The sequence below is a fragment of the Sus scrofa genome, chromosome 13 (assembly GCF_000003025.6).
Source record: "Sus scrofa isolate TJ Tabasco breed Duroc chromosome 13, Sscrofa11.1, whole genome shotgun sequence".
NCBI classification, from domain to species: Eukaryota; Metazoa; Chordata; class Mammalia; order Artiodactyla; family Suidae; genus Sus; species Sus scrofa.
The window spans coordinates 171,707,511-171,733,147 of NC_010455.5; the positions used below are offsets into that span (position 1 = coordinate 171,707,511).

Consider the following 25,637-nt stretch of genomic DNA (forward strand, 5'->3'; position numbering starts at 1 on the left):
ACCTACACCACAGCTCACCTTAACCCACTGAGTAAGGCCACGGTTTGAACCCACATCCTCATGGATACTAGTCAGGTTCATTACCACTGAGACACAATGGGAATTCCTTTCTTTTCTTTTTTTTTTTTTGGCTTTTTAGGACTGCACCTACAGCATATGGAAGTTCGAAGCCTAGGGTGTTAATTGGAGTTGCAGCTGCTGGCATACAGTAACATGGGATCTGAGCTGTGTCTGCCACATACACCAGAGGTCACAGCAATGCTGGATCCTTAACCCACTGAGTGAGGCCAGGGATCAAACCCACATCCTCATGGATACTAGTTGGATTCATCACCAATGAGCCACAAAAAGTACTCCCCTTTCTTATTTTTTAATGTAAGTATTTATAGCTACACATTGCCTTTACTTTCTCTGTGCCCCATCAGTTTCGATATGTTATGTTTAAATTTTGATTTGTCTCAAAGTATTTCCAGTTCTCCCTATGATTTCTTCCTTAATCCATTAGCTATTTAAGGGTGCATTGTTTAATTTCCATTTTTTTATTTTCTAGTATTTTTTGTCTATTTGTTTCTAATTTCAGCTTATTGCAGTTGGAGAACATGCTTTATAGGATGTTTACTATTTTAAATCTACTGAATTAGATTTAAATCACTTTAGTTAACTTGTAGACCTAACATATGGTCTATCCTGGATAATGTCCTATGGGACCTTGAGAAGTTTTATATTCTGTTGTTGTTGGGGAGAGTGTTCTATGTTTGTCTCTAAGATTTACTTGCTTTATTATATTATTTAAGCCTTCTTATCTTTTAGCTGGGTTTTAATCTATTATTGTGAGAATATTACAAGTCAGGAACTATTATTGTATAAATGCCTCTCTCCCTTTAATTCATACATTTAGATTATCTTTTTTAAAATTTTATAATTAAACTTCTCGTTGATTTGAACCTGTTATTAATATATGTCCTTTTTCTCTTGCAGTTATTTGATTGAAAGTTTATTGTATTTGATATTGGTATAGCCATTCATGCTTGTTTTTTTTGGCATTATATGCATGGAATATATTTTTCCATCCTTTCCATTTCAACTTGCTGACTAAAAAATGTGCATAACATGGATTTCCAATTGTGGATAACCAGAATGAACCCTGCTAGTATCCATGAGAATGCAGGTTTAATCCCTGGCCTCACTCAGGGGTTGAGGATCTGGTGTTGTTACGAACTGCGGCATAGGTTGCAGAGGTGGCTTAGATACCACATTGCTGTGGCTGTGGTGTAGGCCAGCAGCTGCAACTCTAATTCAACCTCTAGCCTGGGAATTTCTATATGCCTCAGATGCAGCCCTAAAAAGACAAAAAAAAGGGGGGTATTTTAAAAATGTACATAATCTAAAACTTGAGAATCATGTTTTATTTAGTGATTTCTGAGAACTTACGCCTGGTAGGCAGCCTCTCAGATAGCTCTGAGGGACTTCTCTATAGAGGTAAGGCAGGGATCAGGGTATAGAGGAGTTTTACAACAAATACCTGGTGGTTGGAGCATCAAAACATTGTTGCTAATTAAAGAAAGAAAGATATCTCAAGTTAATGAATTTAGCACTTTTCTATGTATAGAAAGATATAAGAGTATGGTCTCACAGAAACCACTACATTGATATGCACCTTTACTATCTAGGGCCAATATTCTGTTCTTTCCCTGATGCAATCTTTCCCACAGGTTGCATCACTGGATGGTCATAGTAGCTGAACTCCAGCAATGGGCATACAATTGTCTTAATCATATGTTCTCTTTGGCTCACTCTCAGGGATGGAGATAGTTGCTGATTTTTTAATGATTGTTATTTTTTCCATTATAGTTGGTTTACTGTGTTCCTTCAATCTCTACTGTAAGGCAAAGTGACCCAGTGTCCCTATCTCACACACACACAAACACACACTTATGTATACATTCTTTTTCTCACATTATCTCCATCATGTTCCATCATAAGTGACTAGCTATAGTTTCTGTGCTATACAGTAGGATCTCATTGCTTATCCACTCCAAATGCAATTGTTTGCATCTACTAACCTCAGATTCCCAGTCCATCTCACTCCCTGTCCTCCCCATTGGCAACCTAAGTCTATTCTACAAGTCCATGAGTCTCTTTTCTGGAAAGGTTCATTTATGTTATATGTTAGATTCCAGATATGTGTGATAACATATGGTATTTGTTTTTCTCTTTCTGACTTACTTCACTTAGTATGAGAGTCTCTAGTTCCATCCATATTGCTGCAGATGATATTATTTTGTTCTTTTTTATGGCTGATAGTGTTCCACTGTGTGTGTGTGTGTGTGTGTGTGTGTAGACACAATATATTTTTAATCCATTCATCTATTGATGGACATTTAGGTTGTTTCCATGTCTTGGCTGTTGTGAATAGTGCTGCAATGAACATACTGGTGAATGTATTCTTTCAAGGAAAGTTTTGTCTGGATATATGCCCAAGAGTGAGATTTCTGGGTCATATGGTAGTTCCATATTTAGTTTTCTGAGGTACCTCCATACTGTTTTCCATATTAGGAGTCTGACCTAAGAAACGTTTGTACAGTTGATGTCAGAGAATGTTTTGCTTATTTTCTCTTCTAGGAGTTTGATGGTGTTTTGTCTTACATTTAAGTCTTTCTGTCATTTTGAGTTTATCTTTGTGCTTGGTGTGAGGAAGTGATCAAGTTTGACTGATTAAATGCAGCTGTCCAGTTTTCCAAGCACTACTTACTGTCTTTCCGCACTTTATATTCTTGCTTCCTTTGTTGAAGATTGAGTGTAGGTGTCTGGGTTAATTTCTGGGTTCTCTATTCTGTTCCATCAGTCTGTATGTCCATTATGGTACCAGTACCAAACTGGCTTGATTACTTCGGCTCTGTAATAATGCCTGAAGTCTGGGAGAGTTATGCCTCCTGCTTGGTTTTGTTCCTCAGCATTGCTTTGGCAATTCTAGGTATTTTATGGTTCTGCATAAATTTTTGGATTGTTTGTTCTAGTTCTGTGAAAAATTTTTTGTGTTGCAGTCTCTGTGAAAAAAAAAAAAGTACTTTAACAGGGTTTTCATTGAATCTGTAGATTGCTTTGGGTAGTATGGCCATTTTTACTATGTTAATTCTTCCAACCTAGGAGCAGGGAATGCCTTTCCATTTCTTTGAATCCACTATAATTACCTCAATTAATGTTTTATAGTTCTCAGAATATAAGTCTTTCACCCCCTTGGTCATGTTTATTCACAGGTAATTAATTTTTTGGGGTATAATTTTAAAAGGTATTTTTATATTTCTTTTCTAGTATTTCACTGTTAGTATACAGAAATGCAATTGATTTATGAATGTTAATCTTTTATTCTGCTACATTGCTGAATAATTTCAATTTTTTTTTTTGTGGAGTTCTTATGGTTTCTGTATAGAATCATGTCATCTCCATACAGTGAAAATTTAATCTTTTCTCTTCCAATTTGGATAACGTTTTGTTCTTTTTTTGTCTGATTGCTGTGGCTAGCACTTCCAATACTATGTTGAATAACAGTGGTGAGAGTGGGCATCCTTGTCTTGTTCCAGGTTTTAGTGGGAAGGCTTTCAGCTTTTCCCTCTTGAGTATTATATTTGCTGTGGGTTTGTCAAAAATGTCTTTTATTATATTAAGATATGTTCCCTCTATGCCCACTTTATTAAGAGTTTTTATCATGAATGGATGCTGGACTTTGCCAAATGCTTTTTCTGCATCTATTGAGATGATAATGTGGTTTTTGACTTTTCTTTTGTTGATGTGGTGTATGATGTTGATTGATTTGCATATGTCGAACCATCCTGGTGACCCTGGGATGAATTCCTCTTGGTTGTGGTGTATGATCTTTTTTATATGTTATCAGATTTGGTTGGCTGAAATTTTTTTGAGAATTTTTGCATCTATATTCATCAAAGATATTGGCCTATAATTTTATTTTTTAGTAGTATCTTTGTTTTTAGAATTAGGGTGATGGTGGCTTCATACATTGTCTTTAGTAGTATCACTTCCTATTCCAACTTTTGGGAAAGTTTAAGAAGTATGGGTATGTGTTCTTCTTTGTATGTTTGCCTATGAAGCCATCTTTTCCCGGACTTTTGTTTCTAGGGAGTATTTTTATTACATATTCAATTTCATTTCTAGCGATCGGTCTGTTCAGTTGATCTGTTTCTTCCTGATTCAGATTTGGTGGTCTGTAAGTCTCTAGCAAGCTGTCCATTTCTTCTAGGTTGTCAAATTAGTTGGCATATAATTGTTCATAATATTTTCTTAGGTTTTTTGTATTTGTGCAGTATCCATTGAATTTCTCCTTTTTCATTTCTTATTTTGTTGCTTTGGGTTTTTACTCTCCTCTTTTTGGGGAGTCTGGCCAGAGGTTTGTCATTTTTGTTTACCTTTTCAACGAACCAGCTCTTGGTTTTATTAATTTTTTTCTATTGTTTTTTGAATGTCTCCTCTTTAATCTTTATGATTTTCTTTCTCCTGCTGACAAGGTTTTGTTTCTTCTTCTTTTTCTAATTCATTTGGGCTACGGGTTAAGTTGTCAATTTGAAATTTTTCTTGTTTTTTTTGAGGAAGGGCTGTATTGTTATTAATTTCCCTCTAAACACTGCTTTTGTGGCATCCCATAGATTTTGATTGGTTGTGTCTTCATTATCACTTTTCTGGAAGCATTTTTTAATTTCCTTTTTGATTTCCTCATTGACCCATTGGTTTTTTAGTAGCATGTTTTTAGCACAACAACCTGTGGCGTCATGCCTGCCACCTGTAGACCAGACATGACACACTCTGTCCCACTTTGCCCATGCAGGAGGTGCTGAACAAGCTGCTCCTAGTTGCAGGGTCCTGGGAAGTGACAGTGACCAGGCATGTGTGGGTAATCCCCTGAGCATTTGGCAGTGTCAGCAACAATATGGTTTGTTCCCAGGGGAGGAGAGAAACGATGGGTGGTTCTTGGTTGCAGTGCCCTATTTTTTGCTGATCTCTTCAGTGATGGGCTGTAGCTGGAGCCTGTTCATAGACCCCTAGTGGTGGAGGGCCACACATCCTTCTGGTTTCTGAGATGACACCTGTGGTTCATCCCCACTTCCTGTAGATCATGCAAGAGGTGCCATGTCCGCTTAGCCCCTCACTGCCTTTAGCCCACAGAAGAGGTACCAGGCTGCACATAGCTCACACAAGATGCACCCAATCTCCCATAGCCTGAGCAAGTGGTGTCTTGCCACCTGTAGCCTGAGCCAGAGGTGCCCCTCCCTCTGGCAGTCTGCTTGTGTGCAGGGAAAGAAATTCCTATGGTGGGCTAGACCTCCTCATCTTGCTCTTCTCAACAATGACATCTTGTTTCTTCTTCAGGCCCAGACCTCCTCCCAGGTTCCCTTAGCTGTGGCATACTACTCCCCAGCCCATTGCACACAGCTCCCCAGCCCCTCAGGCTTCTCCACACAGCCAACCCTGGTCCTCTCCTGGACTTGACCTAAGTCTCAGTGCCCAGCCCCTACCCTAGCATCTCAGGCTGTGCTCTCTGGAGTGGTGGTACCGATAATCTCTGAGGCTCTCACTTTGCTTTGCCCTCCTCAGTCCAGCTGCTGAGCTTTTCTCATTGACTTTGAGGTCCATCCATCTCAGCTGATCTCTGTATTGGTTGGGTGGCTTCCCAGGGTGTGTGGCTTCCTTTTCTCTTTAACAGCTCCCTCTCAGTAGTGCTAACCCTGTCCTGATTCCTTTTTTCTCTCCCTCTCTTTTTTTTTCTTTTGTTCTACCCAGTTCTGTTGAGGGTTTCTTGCCCTTTTTGGTGGTTTAAGTTCTTCTGCCAGCATTCAGTAGATGTTCTGTATGAATCATTCCACATGCAGTTGTTTTTTTGTTGTGTAGGAGAAAGTGAGCACAGTGCCTTACTCCTCTTCCATATTGATATTTCCTTGTGGCTGATGGTTTGATTCAACATCCTTTGTTTGCTTATATGGCAGACAACATTTTTCATCCCCAAATGCTTTGTGTCTTAGGATCTAAAGTGAGTCTCTTATACACAGCATAGAGTCAGATCATGTTCTTTTAGCCATTTTGCCAATTTCTATATTTTGATTTGATTTAAGTTTTTACATTTGGAAAATGATGGACATATTTCTATTATTTTACTATTTGTTTTCATATGTCTTATAGCTTTTTTGTCCTTTTCCTGCATTACTGTCTTCTTTTTTTTTAGTTGAATTTTTTCAGTGAGATGTTTAAATTGCTTTCTGATTTCATTATGTGTATACAGTAAAGCTGTTTTGTTTTGATTACCATGGAGTTTAATTTTAATATCTTAAAGTTATAACACTCTAACTTGAATTTATACTGTATAACTTCAATAACTTACAAAAACCCTGCTCCTTTATAACTCTATCTTCATCTTTTTCAGTTGTTGATATCATAGAGTTACACCTTTGTATAATATGTGTCCCAAAACCTAAAATGATTATTATTTTAAATGGATTAGTTTCACATGTAGAAAAATGTGGGGTTAACAAACTAAATTTACAATAATAATAGATATTGACTCCTAATTGTTTTTCAATGTATTAGTCTTTGGAATCATGGAAAAAACTAAAAGTTTACATTGTTACTATAATAACAGCTTTCATAATTGTCTGTGAGCTAATCTTGTTATGATCTTTATTTCTTTGTATGGCTTCAAGTTGCTCTCTAGATGCCTTTTATTTTAGCCTTCAGGATCTTCATTGGAATTTCCTGCAGGGCAGGTCTAATAGGAACAAATTCCTCAGGTTTTGTTTATCTGAGAATATCTTATTTCCTTTTTACTTTTTGAAGGAAATTTTCCAGGTATAGAATTCTGGGTTGACATTTCTTTGGTGCTTTGTTTGCTTATTCGTTTCTTTTAGCACTGAATACATTGGCACACTGCCTTCCGGTCTCCAAAGTTTTTGGTGATAAATCTGCTTATGTCTTGAGGATTCTTTGTACATCATGACTCACCTCTCTCTCACTACTTTCAAAATTCTTTTTGTCTTTTTAAATTTTGATTGTAATGTATCTTGCTGTGAGTCTCTTTAAGTTCATCTTACTTGATTTTTTATATTTTTGTATGTTTATATAACTGTCCATCACATTTGGGATGCTTTCTAAAATTATTCATACAAATATTCTCTCTATCATGCCTCTGTTCTCTGCTGACATTTTCATAATATATATGTTAATCTAATTGATAGTGTCCCCTAGATTCCTAATGTTCTATTCATTTTTCTTTAATCTTTTTCTTCTTATTCCTTAAACTCCATAATTTCCATTGTCCTACATTCAAGTTTACTTATTGTTTACTCTGCCTGCTCAAATATTCATTTGTCTTCCTGCAGTAAAATTTTTATCTCTGTGGTACTTTTCAACTCTAGAATTGCTTTTTGGTATCTTTTGTAGTTTTCTATCTTTTCATTAATATTTCCATTTTTTTCAGACATTGTTTTATTGATTTTCCCCACACTTTCCTTTTTTTTTGGAATACTTTTAAAACAGTAATTTTAAAGTATTTGCATACGAGATCCACAATCAGGTCTTTTTCAAGACAAGTTCTTGCTGACTAATTTTTTCCTTTGATTGTTCTGTATTCATGTTTTTTGTATGCCTTGTGATTTTTTTTTGTTGTGGTTGAAAACTGGACATATGAACCTAATAAAACAGTTGCTCTGGAAATGAGCTTGGCTTCCCCTTTCCCAAGTTTACTCATTTTATCTTTTTGTTTACATATATTTTTAAATTTTTGTATGCTCTTTCTGTTAAAACTATAAGAGTAGATGTAAACTCATGGTTTTCTCAAATTTTTCTGTGCCTATGCCTTTCCCTGGTCATATATGCTGACTTTAATTTCCCTTACAAGTGCAGTTGCTTTTGAATGCTCTAATCTTTAATGTATGGCACCCAAACAGTTAAAAAGATGAAAATTAAGGACTAAGATACCAGCCTCTCCAGTTTCCTGGTGGTCACTTCAGTCAGAAGGGGAGGGGCATGCCACAATGGGAAAAGAAAAAACAATGACTGCTTTTCTCTTTGTCTACAACTCTGAAATCTGAAGCTGCAGTGAGTGAACAGAGAACAGATTCTGATGTTTGAAGGGCAGGGTCCTCTTTGCATACCCTGGTTCCTATTAGTTGCATACAAGATGCATCTGGCATGCATGTCTGCTTGACTTTGTGGGGGTTAGCTGCTACTGTGCTAAGAACTGAAATTGACTAGAATTAACCACCGTTTACTATCTCAACCTTCCTCTAGAGGTGTTAAGCTTTTAGTAAACTCCAGAGTTCAAGAGTTACATCTGTTCAGCTAGTGCAGTATTATAAGTGTAGAGAAAGATTCTCAGTGTCTCCTACTTCACAGTCTCCCCTGTATTTTTTTCTCTTTTCTTTTTTTAAAGGCAGCCTTACTGAGTTATAATTGATATATAAAATATTGCACATATTTAATGTGTACAATTAATGAGTTTTAATATATATAAATACCTTTGATACTGTCACACAATCAAGGTAACAGACATACGCAACACTTTCTTCCAGAGTTTCCTTGTGTCCTCACCCCCTTTTTTTGGTGGTATGGATATTTAGCACAGGATGTATTCTGTAAACAAATATTGATTTTCAAAATACTGTGTTATTGTTGGCATTATGTTATACCTGAGCTCTATAGAAATTATTCATCTAACATAAACTGGAACCTTATATACATCAAGTAATTGACCTTTACTTTTTAATGACTAATGTAAGAAGGTATAGCTTCTTCAGTTCAGTGTAACTTCTAGTATTTGGATCTCCTCAGAGAGATCACTTAAAAATAAATATTGCTTCTCTTAAAATCAAAGTAATTTTTCCAGAAGTTTCCTGTGCCACAAAAAAGATTAACAGCCATGAAAGTTTTCTTTTAAAAGAATGACTTGACTCTTTTCAAAGGAGATTCAGATTACTAATAATAGTAATTCTGAGTCAAATCATATGCCAATCATCTAAGTCATCATTTGCCATAATTTTTGAGACCCTAATACAAAAGTACTCTCTTATTCTCTGTTCTACACTAAAATCAAAATGAAAGAAAATAGAAGTTGGAAATTCATTGAAGATTTAAGAAGTGCATCAAATAGGCCCATGAATAATGGAAGTATGTTTCTAAAAATCAATTAGAACATCTTTTCTGGAAACTATAAGAATTTAAATCAAGGGTTTGAATAAAATCACTTAGGACTTGTGAAAGAGAGGGAAACTAATGCCATTAGTAACCAGATATCTAGCAAAAATAGCTCCTTTAGGAAGTTAAAATAGAAAAGTTTAATGGGAGAAAATTAGGAAATGTATTAATACATGGAGTCCATCAAATCAGGGAGTTTGGCTGTGTTCCAGACTAGACTTAAATAAGAATGGGGTATGGTCACAAATTACTATTCATTCTCTCTCATTATCATATGGTAATGTACATTCAGTTAATTGGTGGGGAAAGCCAGAAAGGAAACCTCCTAGAACAGTCTTCTCAACATTACCTGGATGGTATTCTATGGCATGAAATGCAACTACAAATCCAAAAGATTTTAAGTTTAACAGTGTATACTTATGTAAAAATCAATAAAATTTACCTACTTGAGGGAATGTGTTCCTAATCAGCAATCTATATAAACATAATAAAAAAATAACAATCTCAATTAACTATTGGAATAATTAGAAGAAAAACATTAAAATGTTTTTATACACAAAAGCTAGGCCATGCAATTCAACTCCACCATGAGAAATTGAAACTATACATTTGCATAGGACTTATGGGAAGTTGCAAACCTACCTATCCACCAAAGTAATCCCAATTTGATCATGTTTTCCTTGCATGTAATTGATGTTAGGCATTTGTAACACCAGGCCTGTGCATTATTAACCAGGTTACTTACAGAGTGCAACTCAGAAACCCAAGGCAATTCTCTGAACTGTGATGGCATCTGAAGAGACATCCCAGAAATGAGCCAAGAGTACATATTTAAGAAATAACTAAAGCTATGAGTTAAATTAATAATGGTCATGCAAGCCTTTGAAGTGGTCTGAGAAAAATCCCTGAACTCAGAAAAATTTAGATTGACATTACAGCAATGAAATATATTACATGTGTTACTTTAAACAAGTCACTTTTTCTCCTGAAACCTCAGCTTCCTCATCTATAAAACTAGATCTGGTGAACACTTTATTCTGTGAAATAAAGAGATAATACACGTGAGGATACTGAAAGATAGATAATAGTAAATGTTAGCGAAATCTTCCTAAGAAAGTTAACCTTAGTATATTAATAGTATATTGAACTCATTAATATAAAGTGAAGGCACTGAATATCATGTCTGTGTGTGTGTGTGTGTGCAAATATTTTCTCGCCCATCAAGAAAAAATAATTTTTTTACCTGAAATGTATCCAGAGTATTTCCTTCCAATATATTTAGACAATATTTACACTTATCCTGAAGAAATTACTTCAGTTTCATCTATAATCTATACACATTCTGACTATGAAAGAACATTCCTAATGGATTAGTGGATTTTGAGGTCAAACATGTGAAATCATTTTAAACTATCTACCATGAATTATCAACAAAGTGTAAGGCAGATTTAAAAAAAAAAAAAACCTCAATCTTATTTGATCAAAAGGACAGATTTATTTTTTCTTGAAAGCAGTATACTTGGCACACAAGAACATCTTAAGTGGTAAAAAGGACTGAATTTTTGAAGGGCCCTTGAATTTTTGCAATATTATATTTTTCAAAGGAATTGGGAATAAATCAATCTATAATTCTCATGAAGAATCTTGTTCACTTTAACAAATGTGCAATTAATTCTTTAAACAAAAATTGTTTGAAATTGTCCTTTTTTTCCTTCTTTTAATGATATTTAAGAACCGATAGCAATCCATCCCTTTAGAAGGGCACTGTCTTGTGTCTTTTCTATTTGACAGGCAACTCTGCAGAGCAACTGATGTAACAAAAGGGTCGCTAAAATATCATCTGGAAACCTGGAGAGACTGACCTTGTTCAACACATTTTATCTGTGAATCATTTAATTCACCAGTATGTGTTTGCAATGTCCTCTTGTCTATCTAAGCAAACATAGAGCAGTAAAGTTTTACTTGAGATTAAAGATGAGAAAATATTGCTGTTGAGACATGGCAAAAGCTTAAAAAACACTAAAAACTACTTATAGCAAATCATGTTAAACAAGTTTAAAAGAGGGGAAACTACATTATCCATTGACAATGGGAATGATTTTATTACTTATCAGTTACTGTGACTTAAAAATATATTTAATAATATGGAGTTCTTTTGCTCCATAACATTAACTGATACCAAGTTCACATATCCTTACAGTATTCTTGCTAATAAAAATAGAGTAGATGAGAAAAAGCTTTTTGTCTACTTGATTTTTCTTTTTCTCTCTCTCAATCTTGATAAATCCATAGTTTTGCCTCTAAGAAATATACTTCATTGTATCATTGAAATTATAATTCATTTTATTAAAATGGAGTGAAAAATTATAGGGAAAACAGGTAAAAGTTTTTTCTAAGCATAGGGAAATCTATTAACCACCTGCAGAGTACCATATACCAACATTTATCAATGAAATCTACCACAGAACAGTTAAATCAGCACAAGAGAGGAAACTTCAAATCCCAAATGGAATATAAATTAAATGATAGTAAGTAAATAAAATTTGTTAATATCACACAAAATCACCCCAAAATAAGTAGCATAAAATGCCATGTTATTTTTATGTGCTTTTCTAACAAAAAAAAAAAATTCTTACCATAGAAAGGCATGTCAGTATACTAATAACTCTCTCCAAAAAAAAAATTGGTTTGTATCATCATTCATTTTATTTGGATATTAAGAATTTTAGCATCTGGAAAAGTATCACTATTACTTACCTTCATTTGCACACCAATATCACCTATATATCATGTGGTTTATCATTCTTTAGAATTGATGCTCCTTCTTCTTAACAAACTGGCACCACCTTGGGGTTCTGCTTCTGTCACCATTATTCTGATGGTGTACCTGTTGTGATTTTAATCACTCGGAAATACTCCAGTCTTTTCATACTCAAATTATCTTGTTCAAAATGTGTTGTTTCTGAAGCTTCGCTTAAGATGTTCATGGAGTTATCTCTACTTTCAGAGGTCCCATGTACTCATTAGGAGCCCTTCTCTTTTCAGTAGCAGGGTTAAATACAGAAGAAGCTTCCACCTCGCTCCTGAAGCTCACAATTGACCAAGAAGACACATAGAATGTAATATGATTCACTCTGTGTCAGAGGAATGAATAGAGGAATGGCCACTAACTTGTATTCACAAAGGCTTTTTGGAAAAATGACTGAGTTGAATTTTAAAGAATAAGTATTCCTTTGACCAAAAAAAGTGGGGTGTGTGTGTGTGTGTGTGTGTGTGTGTGTGTGTGTGTGTGTGTGATGGGGATGCTGGTGTTCTTGATTATGTTTTGAGCAGATATAAAACCTTTTGTAAATATGTATATGTATGAGATTCTACATACACTATATTTTGGAATATAATGTATAATTCAGCCTGCCTGAAGTATAACAGATAAGGTTGAAATAAAGCGGCCAGTCTAGAAAGAAGGGTTGAAAACAGACAATACAGTAGGCATTTGCTTGAAGAATAATCTGGTGAATGGATTATGATGCCTTCTGCTCTTTTTGGCTGTCCTCATATTATGATCTAAAATTATTAATACTACCTCTACTACCACCTTCACCAGTACCATTGCTAAAATCTCAATAAACACTGATTTTGTGTTAAGTATTTTACACACATTAAGTCCCTTTACACATTAACACTATGAGGTTTACTATTATTTTAAATTTTCCTGTGGAAATTTAAAAAAATTTTTGTATTGTTATTTCCCCAGTAAATATTTTTTTCTACTGTACAGCATGGTGATCCAGATACACATACATGTATACATTCTTTTTTTCTCCCATTATCATGCTCCATCATAAATAACTAGACATAGTTCTCAGTGCTACACAGCAGGATCACATTGCTAATCCATTCCAAAGGCAATAGTTTGTATCCATTAACCCCAGGCTCCCAATCCATCCCACTCCATCTCCCTCCCCCTAATCAACCACACGTCTATTCTGCAAATCCATAATTTTCTTTACTGTGGAAAGGTTCATTTGTGATGTATATTATATTCCAGATATAAGTGATAGCATGTGGTATTTGTCTTTCTCATTCTGACTTACTTCACTGAATATGAGAGTCTCTAGTTCCGTCCATGTTGCTGAAAATGGCATTATTTTGTTCTTTATTTATGTCCAAGTAGTATTCCATTGTGTATATATATACCACATCTTCCTAATCCAATCCTCTGTCAATGGACATTTGAGTTGTTTCCATGTCTTGGCTATTGTGAATAGTGCTGCAATGAACATGTGGGTGCATGTGTTCTTTGTAAGAAAAGTTTTGTCCAGATATATGCCCAAGAGTGGGATTGCTGGGTCATATGATAGTTCTATGTATAGTTTTCTAAGGTACCTCCTTACTGTTCTTCAGACTGGTTGTACCAGCTTACATTCCCACCAACAGTGCAAGAGGGTTCCCCTTTCTCCACAACCCCCCCAGCATTTGTTATTTGGGGACTTATTAGTGATGGTCATTCTGATTCGTGTGAGGTGGTACCTCATGGTAGTTTTGATTTGCATTTCTCTAATAATCAGGGATGTTGAGCATTTTTTCATGTGCTTATTGGCCATCTGTATATCTTCCTTGGAGAAATGTCTATTCAGGTCTTTTGCCCATTTTTCAATTGGGTTTTTGGCTTTTTTGCTGTTTAAGTTGTATAAGTTGTTTGTGTATTTTAGAGATTAAGCCCTTGTCAGTTGCATCATTTGAAACTATTTTCTCCCATTCTGTAAGCTGTCTTTTTCATTTCCTTTGCTGTGATAAACCTTTTCAGTTTGATTAGGTCCCATTGGTTTATTTTTGCTTTTATTTTTGTTGCTTTGGAGACTGACCTGAGAAAACACTTGTAAGGTTGATGTCAGGGAATGTTTTGCCTATGTTCTCTTCCAGGAGTGTGATGGTGTCTTGTCTTATATTTAAGTCCTTAAGCCATTTTGAGTTTATTTTTGTGCATGGTGTGAAGGTGTGTTCTAGTTTCACTGATGTGCATGCAGTTGTCCAGATTTCCCAGCAATATTTGCTGAAAAGACTGTCCTTTTCCCATTTTATGTTCTTGCCTCCCTTGTCAAAGATTAATTGACCATAGGTGTCTGGGTTTATTTCTGGGTTCTCTATTCTGTTCCATTAGTCATTCTGTCTGTTTTGGTACCAGTACCAAACTGTCTTGATGACTGTGGCTTTGTAATATTGCTTGAGGTCTGGCATAGTTATGCCTTCTGCTTGGTTTTTGTTCCTCAGGATTGCTTTGTCAATTCTGGGTCTTTTGTGGTTCCATATAAATTTTTGGATTGTTCTAGTTCTGTGAAAAGTGTCATGGGTAATTTGATAGGGATCGCATTGAATCTATAGATTGCTTTGGGGAGTATGGCCTTTTGTACAATATTAATTTTTCTAACCCAGGAGCATATCTTTCCATTTCTTTGCATCTTCTTTAATTTATTTGATTAATGTTTTATAGTTCTTGTCATATAAGACTTTTACCTCCTGGTCAGGTGTATACCCAGGTACTTGATTTTTTGGGGTGAAATTTTAAAGGGTATTGTATTTTTGTATTCCTTTTTAATATTTCATTGTTAGTATACAGAAATGTAACTGATTTCTGAATGTTAATCTTATATCCTGCTGCTTGGCTAAATTTATTTTTCAGTTCAGGTAGTTTTTGGGTTGAGTCCTTAGGTTTTGTATATATAGTATCATGTCATCTGTGTACTTGGATGACAATTTGGATACCTTTTTGTTTCTTTTGTTTTCTGATTGCTGTGGCTTTTCTTCCAATTTGGATACCTTTTTGTTTCTTTTGTTTTCTGATTGCTGTGGCTAGCAATTTCCAATATATGTTGAATAACAGTGGTGATTGGGCATACCTGTCTTGTTCTAGATTTTAGTGGGAATGCTTTCAGCTTTTCCCCCTTGGGTATTATATTTTTGTGTGTTTGTCATAAATGGCTTTTATTATGTTAAGGAATGTTCCCTCTATACCCACTTTGGTAAGAGTTTTGATTATGAACAGACTTGGTCACATGTTTTTCTGCATCTATTGAGATGATCATGTGGTTTTTGACTCTCTGTTGTTAATGTGGTGTATGACATTGATTGATTTGTGTATGTTGAACCATCCTTGTGAACCTGGGAAGAGTCTTGCCTGGTCATGGTGTATGATCTTTTTTAAATGTTGTTGGATTCAGATGGCTTAAATTTTGTTGAGAATTTTTGCATCTATATTCATCAAAGATATGGGCCTATAGTTTTCTTTTTTGTGGTATGTTTGTATGGTTTTGGAGTTATGGTGGTGGTGGCATCATAGAATGACATTGGGAGTATTCCTTCTTCTTCATCCTTTGGAAAAGTTTAAGTTGGATTGGTATAAGTTTCTCTCTGTGTATTTGGTAGAATTCACCAGTGAAGCCATCTGGCTCTAGACTTTTATTTGTAGGGAGTGTTTTTATGACATATTCAATTACATTTCTAGTGATCAGTCTGTTCAGTTGATCTATTTCTTCTTGATTTGGTTTTGGCAGGCTGTAAGTCTCTAGAAAGTTTCCCATTTCTTCTAGGTTGTCAAATTTGTTGGCATGTAATTGTTGATAGTATTCTTTTTTTTTTATTATTTCTGTAGTATCCATTGTGACTTCTCCTTTTTCATTTCTGACTTTGTTTATTTGGGTTTTTTTCTTCTTCTTCTTGGTGAGTCTAGCCAGGCATTTGTCAATTTTGTTTACCTTTTCAAAAAACCAGCTCTTGGCATTATTGATTTTTTCTATTTTTTTTGAATCTCTATTTTATTGATTTCCTCTTTGATATTTATGATTTCATTTCTTCTACTGACTTTAGGGATATTTTTTGTTTTTCTTTTCTAATTTGTTTAGGTAGTGGGTTAATGTGTCAATTTGAGATTTTTCTTCTTTTTTGAGGAAGGCCTGTATTGCTATGACCTTTCCTCTGAGCACTGCTTTTGTAGCATCCCATGGATTTTGAGTCATTGTTGTGTCTTCATTATCACTTGTCTCAAGGTATTTTCTAATTTCCTTCTTGATTTCCTCATTGACCCACTGGTTTTTTGGTAACAAGTTGTTTAGTCTCCATGTGGTAAGTTTTTAACTCATTTCTTTTCCTGTTGTTTATTTCTAGTTTCATGCCATTGTGGTCAGAGAAGATACTTGAAATAATTTCTATACTCTTAAATTTGTTGAGGTTAGCTTTTGTGCCCCAGTATATGATCAATTCTTGAGAATGTTCCATGTGCACTTGAGAAGAATGTATATTCTGATTTTTTTTGGATGTAATGTCCTAAAGTAAAGCATTAATTTTAAGGGAACTCCAATAAGGCTATCATCTGATTTCTCTGCAGAAACACTACAGGGCAGAAGGGAGTGGCAAGATATATTTAAAGCACTGAAAGGAAAAAATTTGAAACCTAGAATACACTATCCAGCAAGAATATCATTTAAGATAGTCTTAAGATAAAGACTTTCTCCAACAAACAAAAGCTAAAAGAGTACAGCAATACTATACCCATTCTAAAAGAAATACTGAAAGGGCTTCTCTAAATTAAAAAAAAAAAAAGGAGGAAAAACTAGGATGAGGGAACCAATTGGAAAGCAGTCACTTAAATATGCCAGCATACAGATCTAAAGATGAAAATGTTTAAAAAAGAAAAAAAGACATCAAAATCATATAATGTGGGTAAGTGATGTTAAGAAAAAATAGACTTTTTTTATTTTAATGATATGTTTGAGCCTGTATGACTACCAGGCTAAAGCAAGCAGATATATGAACGGATTAACATTATTAAAAAACAGGGCAACCACAAATCAAAACCAAATATTACATTCACATAAACTGAAAAGAAAAATACTCAAGCATAAAATAAATGGAAACCATCCAATCCAAAAAAGAAAAGAAGAGAAACATAGAACCAACTGGAAACAAGATTTAAAATGGAAATAAATAAACATCTATCAATAATCACTTTAAATATCAATGGACTGAACTCTCTAATCAACAGACACAGAGTGGCAGATTGAATAAAAAAGGCAAAAACCTTCAATCTGCTCTCTACAAGAAACTCACCTTAGAGCAAAGAACACATGTAGATTGAAAGTGAGGGAATGGGAAATGATATTTCATACCAATGGACAAGCAGGAAACCAGGAGTTGCAAAACTCATACCAGACAAAACAGACTTTAAAATGAAGGCCATAAAGAAAGACAAAGGACACTATTTAATGGTTAAAGGATCCATTCAAGAAGAGGATATTACAATCATCAATATATATGTCCCTAATATAGGAGCACCCAGATACCTAGAACAAGTACTAACACACATAAAAGGAGAAATTGATGGGAATAAAATCATAGTAGGAGACTTTGACACTCCACTCACATCAATGGACAGATCCTCTAGACAGAAAATCAGTAAAGCAACAGAGATCCTATAGTAAACAATAGAAAAGTTAGTCTTGATCATGTAGGAAAGTTTAAACTTAGAGTTATATAACTTGTCTAAATTGGCATCCAGTAAGTAGTGGAACCTAGTAACACATTTTTCTCTTATTACCTGGACTACCACATTCTATCTGATGTCTATGTTCTATTTCTCCAATTTTTTCTTTCTTTTCCTTTTTTAAAGTTTATTGTAGTTAATTTGCAATGTTGTGATGATTTCCACTTTACAAAAAAATGACTCAGTTATACATACATCCATTTTTTTTTCAAATTCTTTTCCTAGATTACCACAGAATATTGGCTAGAGTTCTCTGTGCTATACAGCAGGTCTAGTCATTCCATATTCTACAGTGTGTATATGCCAATCCAAAATCCCCAATCCATCCTTTCTCCCAGCTTTCCCCTTTGGTAAACGTAAGTTTGTTTTCAAAGTCTGTGAGTCTATTTCTGTTCTGAAATACGTTCATTTGTATCCTTTTGTAAGATTTCACACAAAGTGATATTATATGATGTTTGTCTTTTACTGTCTGACTTCACATACAGGTCTATTCATGTTGCTGCAAATGACATTACTTCATTATTTATTGTGGTCGAGTAATATTTCATTGTATATACGTACATCTTCTTTATTCATTCCTCTCTTGATGGGCATTTTGGCCACTTCATGTCTTGGCTATTGTAAATGGTGCCAAACAGAACATTGGGGCGCATGCATCTTTTTGAATTATGGTTTTCTCCAGATAGATGCCCAGGAGTGGGATTGCTGGGTAGTATGGTAGTTCTATTTTTAATTCCCTTAGGAACCTTCATACTGTTGTCCATAGTGGTTATAACAATTTACATTCCCACCAGTGTAACAAGGTCCCTATTTCTCTTACAGTAGACCCATAGCATATGTTTATGTTTTCAAACGCCATAACTTGAATCTTCCTAAAAGGGATAATCCTGTGATTATCATTTCTTTAAAACTGGTTGAAAGAGAATTTCATCCTAATTTCCCCACATTCTCTAAAGTCTCCACATTATATTTTTCCTGTTCTCAAACATCTTAGTTCTTTCCAACACCCCCAATAATCCTGTTCAGCTAATGATTTTGTGACAGAACTTGTAAAAAATAGAAGCCATCAGATGGGAAAACACTCACTTTTCTAAGAGCAAGTCTAGAACTTAGAGCCATATGCTCCATGCTTTATTTATTCCCCTCTATTTTTAAGAAATCAAAAGGATTCCTCTACCTAGTGGAGGCCAATTTCTGCACTTTGCTCTGGATTCCTTTTCTTGTCTTCTTAATTCACTTTCATCTTCAATATTTGCTTATTTTTCCTATATCTTCAAGATATTCCTTACAACTTTATCACCTGAATTTTCTGTATTTCCTATTTAAAAACCTCCCTTGACTTTATATCTCTTTCCTTCACCATCCTGCTTTTCTGGGTATTCTTACTCTCACAGTAAGTTTTCCTGGCCAATTTTCTGTACACATGGTCATCAGTTCTAAAACATCCATTAATTTGCTGTGTGTAGAATGTCTAGAAGGCGGGTAGAAGTTAAGGTTTTATTAAGATATAATTGACACATAGCACTTTGCAAGTTTAAGGTATACCACATGAAGATTTTACTTACATACATCAGGAAATGATTATCACAATAAGATTAGTGAAAATCTATCATGTCATATATATACAAAATTAAAGAAATATTAAAAAATATTTTTCTTGGAGTTCCCGTCATGGCTCAGTGGTTAACAAATCCGACTAGGAACCATGAGGTTGCAGGTTCGATCCCTGGCCTTGCTCAGTGGCTTAAGGTTCCAGCGTTGCCCTGAGCTGTGGTGTAGGTTGCAGACATAGCTCGGATTCCTGTGTTGCTGTGGCTCTGGCATAGGCAGGAGGCTACAGCTCCAATTCGACCCCAGCCTGGGAACCTCCGTATGCTGTGGGAGTGGCCCAAGAAATGGCAAAAAAAGACAAAATATATATATATATTTTTTTTTCTTATTATGAGAACTCTTAAGATTTACTCTCTTAACCCCTTCCATATGCAACTTACAGCAGTATTAATTATATTTATCATGTCGTATATTGCATCCCTGTATTTATCTTACAACTAGACATTTGTACGTTTAATTTCAAGTCCTTCTCTCTCTACCCATGCCTCTGGTGACCACAAATCTGATCTGTTTTTCTGTGAATCATTTTGCTGTTTTTTCTTGAAGTGTAATTGGCCTACAACCCTATGTTACTCCCTGTTACACAACAGAGTGATTCAATATTTCTATACATTTCAAATAATCAAGATAAGTCTAGCTACTGTCACCATACAAAGATTTCACGTAGTTTTTGACTATATTTCCCACAGTGGACATTTCATAACTATGTGTCCTTTCTTTTGAAACTGGAATTTGTACCTCTTAATCTTTCTCACCTTTTCCTCCCCACAAACCTCCCTTTTCTAGAAACCACCTATTTGTTCTCTGTATCTATAACTCTGTTTCTGTTTTGTTATGTTTGATTGTTTTGTTTTTTATACCCTACATATAAGTGAAATCAGCCTGTTTTTCTTTGACTAACTTCATTTAGTGTAATACACTTTAGGTCCATCTATGTTGTCACAAATGGCAAGATTTCATTATTTTTATGGTTAAGTAATATTCCATCATGGTATATATATAAACACACACATATATATGCATAAAACTTAGTTTTCATTCATTCATTTATTGATGGGCACTTAGGCTTCTTCAGTTATTCACCTGTTGTAAATAATGTTGCAGTGAACATAGAGGTGCATATATATTTTCTAATTAGTGTTTCCTACAATCAAATACCCAGGAGCAGGACTACTGGATAATATAGTAGTTCTATCTTTAATGTTTTTGAGGAATCTCCACACTGTTTTCCATAGTGGCTGTGTCAATTTACATTCCTACCAGTAGTGCACAAGGGTCCTTTTCTCCACCGAACAATACTTATTATTTGTTATCTTTTTGATGATAGCCCTTCTGACAGGTATGAGGTAATATGTCATGTTGGTTTTGATTTGCATTCCCTAATGATTAGCGGTGTTGAGCACATTTCTATATGCCTTTGGTTACCTGTATGTCTTCCTTTGAAAAATGTCTATTTAGATCTTTCGCCCATTTTTCAATTGTTTGTTTTTTGATACTGAGTTGTGTGAGTTCTTTGTATATTTTGGATATTAACCCCTTATCATTTGCAAATATTTTCTCCATTTAGTAGGTTATCTTTTTTATTTTCTTGATAGCTTTCTTAGTTATACAATGGCTTTTTAGTTTGATGTAGTCCCATTTGTTTATTTTTGCTTTTATTTACCTTGCCGGAGGAGAATCAGTGTTCAGGAGTGTATCACCTGTTTTCCTCTAGAATTTCTATGGTTTCAGGTTTCACATTTAATTATTTAGTCAACTTTGAATTTATTTTTGCACATGGTATGAGACAGTAGTCCAAATTGCATCCTTTGCAGGTATCTATCCAGTGTTCCCAACACCATTTATAGAAAATATTATCTTTGTCCTATTGTATATATATATTCTGATATATTAACTACCCATATAAATGCAGGTTTATTTTTACTCTCTTTTGTTCAATTGATCTAGTGTCTATTTTTTTGCCAGTACATACTGTTTTGGTTACTGTATTTTTATATTGTTTGAGATAAAAGACTGTGGTATCTCCAGCTTTATTCTTTGCAGATTATTTTGGCTATTAAGGGTCTTTGTATTTCCATACAAATTTTAGAATTATTCTTCTGGTTCTGTTAAAAATTCCATTGATGTTTTTATGGAATTGCACTAAATCTGTTGATTGCTTTTGGTAGTATGGCCATTTTAACATTAATTCTTTCAATCCATTAACATGGCCTTTCTATCTGCTTGTTATCTTCAGTTTTTTTTTATATAAGTATCTTATAGTTTTGCATGTACAAGTCTTTTAGCTCCTACTTACATTTATTCCTAGGTATTTTATTCTTTTTGATCTTTTATTCTATGATGGCTCTGAAAATGTGGATTCATCAGTTAGTCAACCAGTGCCTCCAAACCATAACAACTGTCTGTCTCTCAAACTTTGCTGTAATGGCCTGGTCACGATAATGGTGAGTGGAACAGTGAGTGAGGGTAGGTTTAAAGTGTCATTTTATCTTTTCCAAATGTGGTGCTGAAGAATGATGTATTACAAACTGTATTTTAACTAGTCAGTCATAGCAAAGGTTACTTTAATTCTCCTGGTAACCAAGATATCAAAGTAGAAAGTTCATGGGCTCACCTTCTCCCAAGGACACAAAAAGTATTTGCAGAGCAACTATTGATAAGAAAGAGCAGAATCTATCAGAAAAGCTTTTATACAACTAAAGATCTACAGTGAAAAAGGTAGGAAACATGGTATTGTCAGGAACCATAGACCCTAGTGTGTGACCAATGAACAGGAGATTAAGTAGTTTTTCCAGAGTTAGAGGACTCAAAGCCCCACATCAGGCTTCTAAGCCTGAGGGGTCCTGCATCAGGAATATGACCCCAGAGCATTTGACATCGAAGGCCAGGGGGACTTACTCTCAGGAGAGCAACAAGGCTCTAGGTAATAGAGACTCCAGTATTAAAGGATGCGCACAAAATCTTAGCCCACTCTCACCACTTTTATCCAAGATAGTATTGGAAGTGATAGCCACAGCAATCAGATAAGAAAATAAGGAATCCAAATTGGAAATGAAGTAGTAAAATTGTCACTATTGACAGATGACATGATACCACATGTAGGAAATAATAAATATACCACCAAAATACTACTAGAATTCATCAATATTTGCAATAAAGTTGCAAGAAACAAAATTAATAGAAATCTCTTGCCTCTCTATACAGTAACAACAAACTGTCAGAAAGGGAAATAAAGAAAAAAATCCCATTTACAATCTATCACCTTCTGAAAAATATGCTGATATTCTGACTTATGTCCCATTTTCTCCAGAAAGCAGATATTCTAAGTAACATACTTTAGAATTATAGACTGCAGATACACAATTATAAATACCAAAGTTGATAAGGGACATTATAAGTCTTTCTTCCCTTCCATCTATGTGATTCTTTGTTCTTTCTGTTCATATTTAACTAACTTGTCTTTTATAAAAATGTTTGTGGAGAACATTTGTCTTTATGCTTACATAAAATAGAGAAGACCCAGCATCTTCCATCTACCTTGAAAATTTAACTATTAAATTGATTTAGGGATATTTTATCACTGCAGTCCTCACTAAAGAAGCTGTGAGAATTAATAAGGGGAACTTAATTTAAAATGGAATCAGGAAGCCCTGAAAGCACAAACTTGTACACAAGTACCACCTTTTGTGGCTTACATTACATTCCTGGGCAGGAGAGAGCTTCTTTACTACCTGAGAAGGAAAAAGGAAGATTTTTATCCTTGCTCAGCAACAGAGGGGCCAATGAGAAACTATATCATTCTAAACTCCTACTTTCTTTTAATGGACTTTCCTTCAAAGCAGGTCCTCCCAACTCTCTTTTTCTCTGTAAAGTAATATAACTATCCTTTGTTCCCTTGACTTGCCTATGATTTGCCATAATTTACATGTATCAAATTGCAATTCCCTTGCCATTCCCAGATAAACTCATTTTGCTGGTAAGAAAGTAAAAATTAAAAATTAAAAAAAACTGGACATTCTATTTTAAGGTTGACAGACCAATTGTCTAAAATAACTATTTTCACATAATTTTAAACATAAGATTTCTGTATAAAGTGTGTAGTCTCTCAAATTTACTTTTGTAATGGGAAAATTATGATTTTAAAAGTAAAAATGATAATTGCTCATAGTCACATGTTATGATGGTCTGGGTCATTTCCTGTGAGTAATAATGCCTTGCAAATCACAATACTTTTGTTCTGAATATGATGTGAGAATACATTGAAGTGGGACTTTTTCAGAAGTAATTATAGCTTCAGCTAATACATAAGCTAAGAAATCATAAATTGTGACCCAGGATAGTCCTGTTAGGATGTTTTATTATTGCATAGTTGGGAAATACTATAAGTCAAATTGTATCCGTTTCATAATGAGTGTAAATGATTTCACAGCAAAATGCCAGGTGGCTGCCCCAAGGAAGAAATAGAAAAGTAACTCATAGTAAGTGTCAAAGTATTTAATAATATCTGCAAAGTAAAGGGACTTTTTTCTCATTGGACTCAATTACGGAAAAAATTACCTTTTCAATGGTATAAGCCAAAGACAGATAAAATTTCCATACCTTTGCTGTATAGGAATTGGGAAAACAAAAACAAAAAACAACTAAAGCAGTATATTGATGGCAGTGTAATTACCAGGACAAGACAAGTGGTTGGCATTTTTCTATATGCAAGGTACCATTACATACTAAAACTGTGAATATATGTAGAACCATAAGAATACAAATTATTAAAATAATTACACATTAATAGCCTAAACAATTCTTATTTTAGTAGTATAATATATGAAGAATTTGCTAGGTAATACCTTATTCTATTTCATTATCCAAGGTTTTTTTTGAAAATCATTTGATCAGTTTAATATTCAATTCCCTAATGAGATATGGAAACCTAGTGTAGGAAAATTTTTCTGACCCCTTTCCCTCAGAGGCAGAGCTGCTAGGTCAATGGTTTTTTTCTTGCTACTTTGTGTTCTCTGTTGAGGGGGAGTTTTATTCCTGCTGAGTTATGCTCCAACTTAGGTCTGCTGAGGAATATTCCAGTTCTGTGGTGTCCCTTTATGGCTGTTTAGCTAAGGTGCATAGTACAAAATTATATTCTCTGAGACACAGACTCTTCATAAGTAGATTCAATTTAACAGGTTTAGCTGTGTTGTCCATAAGTAGAGGATAACCCTCATGTTCCTGATTTAATGGAATGACATTTTTTCTACATTAAAGGAATTATGGGTATGTAAGTATTAAATCTGTGTATACACTAAATGTGATTTTCATATCTACATGCTTATAAAAATTTACATATGAATATTCATAAATAAAGGAAACTTTTAAATTCTTTTTTTCCTATTTTTAAGTTTTTGATAAATGTCACTGTAAACAAATTAAATTAATCCTGCTGGATATCTTTTTGCACCAGTGCATTGCATCACATCTTGAAAACACCTATTTTCATGCATCAGTTTTATCTAAATAAGGATGATTTCAGTCTTTTTTTTTCCAGGAAAGTCTTCCTAACAGTGGCAAATGCTTAATGCACTAAATGCCTAACAGTATTAGTGCTGTAATTATCAAAGACTTGTAGAGGTAATCAGCTAAAGTGTTGGCAGAATTTGTGAATATGAAAGCCTAATTTTTGGACATGAGATCCACCTCACCACAGAAATACATATCAAAAAGCTCAACTATTGTATAAATCCCCATTAGTAGGGCATCCAGCAACATCTCCCTTTGGCTGGCAATTTATGTGGGATTCAACTGTATCTCCTAAATGCTCTGAGTCTTCATAATCATATTAGGTATGCTCTTGCTCATTCTGGAACAGGCAATCTCAGACATGGAGAATTGATTTTTAGTTTGCTGTTCACTATTTTATGCCTGGATGGGGAGTAACTTGACTAGACCTTGGTAATAGAAAATATATCTTCCTAAATTTTAAGGTCAGGTTCTTTACTCTAATTTCTTTGTGGGTAACTCTCTTACAAAAAGATTCATTTTAAATTATAGTACTATAGCAATATATTTTACTTTTAAAATCTCATGTTCCAAATTCAGACTAATCATATGCTCTGCTTTGAAGATTTGAGAGCTAATTGAAAGTCTTTAAAATAACAATAGCAGATTATCATACTCAACTGATAGTTTAAAATAGGAAATTTAAATCCATATTCTACATACTGTGCTAGAAAGCAGGCAAAATTGAAAGACAATATTAAATTGTAACACTTTCCCCTTCTTTATATCTCAGTCTGAATTCCTCAGCCTT

The 25,637-nt window shown here is 34.5% G+C and overlaps 1 long non-coding RNA gene across 1 annotated transcript in view; it reads left to right on the top strand.

Annotated features, from left to right (window-relative positions):
• The window catches only part of LOC110256457, a 377,287-nt gene that overhangs the window by 92,129 nt on the left and 259,521 nt on the right, over positions 1-25,637 (top strand). The window lies entirely within an intron of this gene.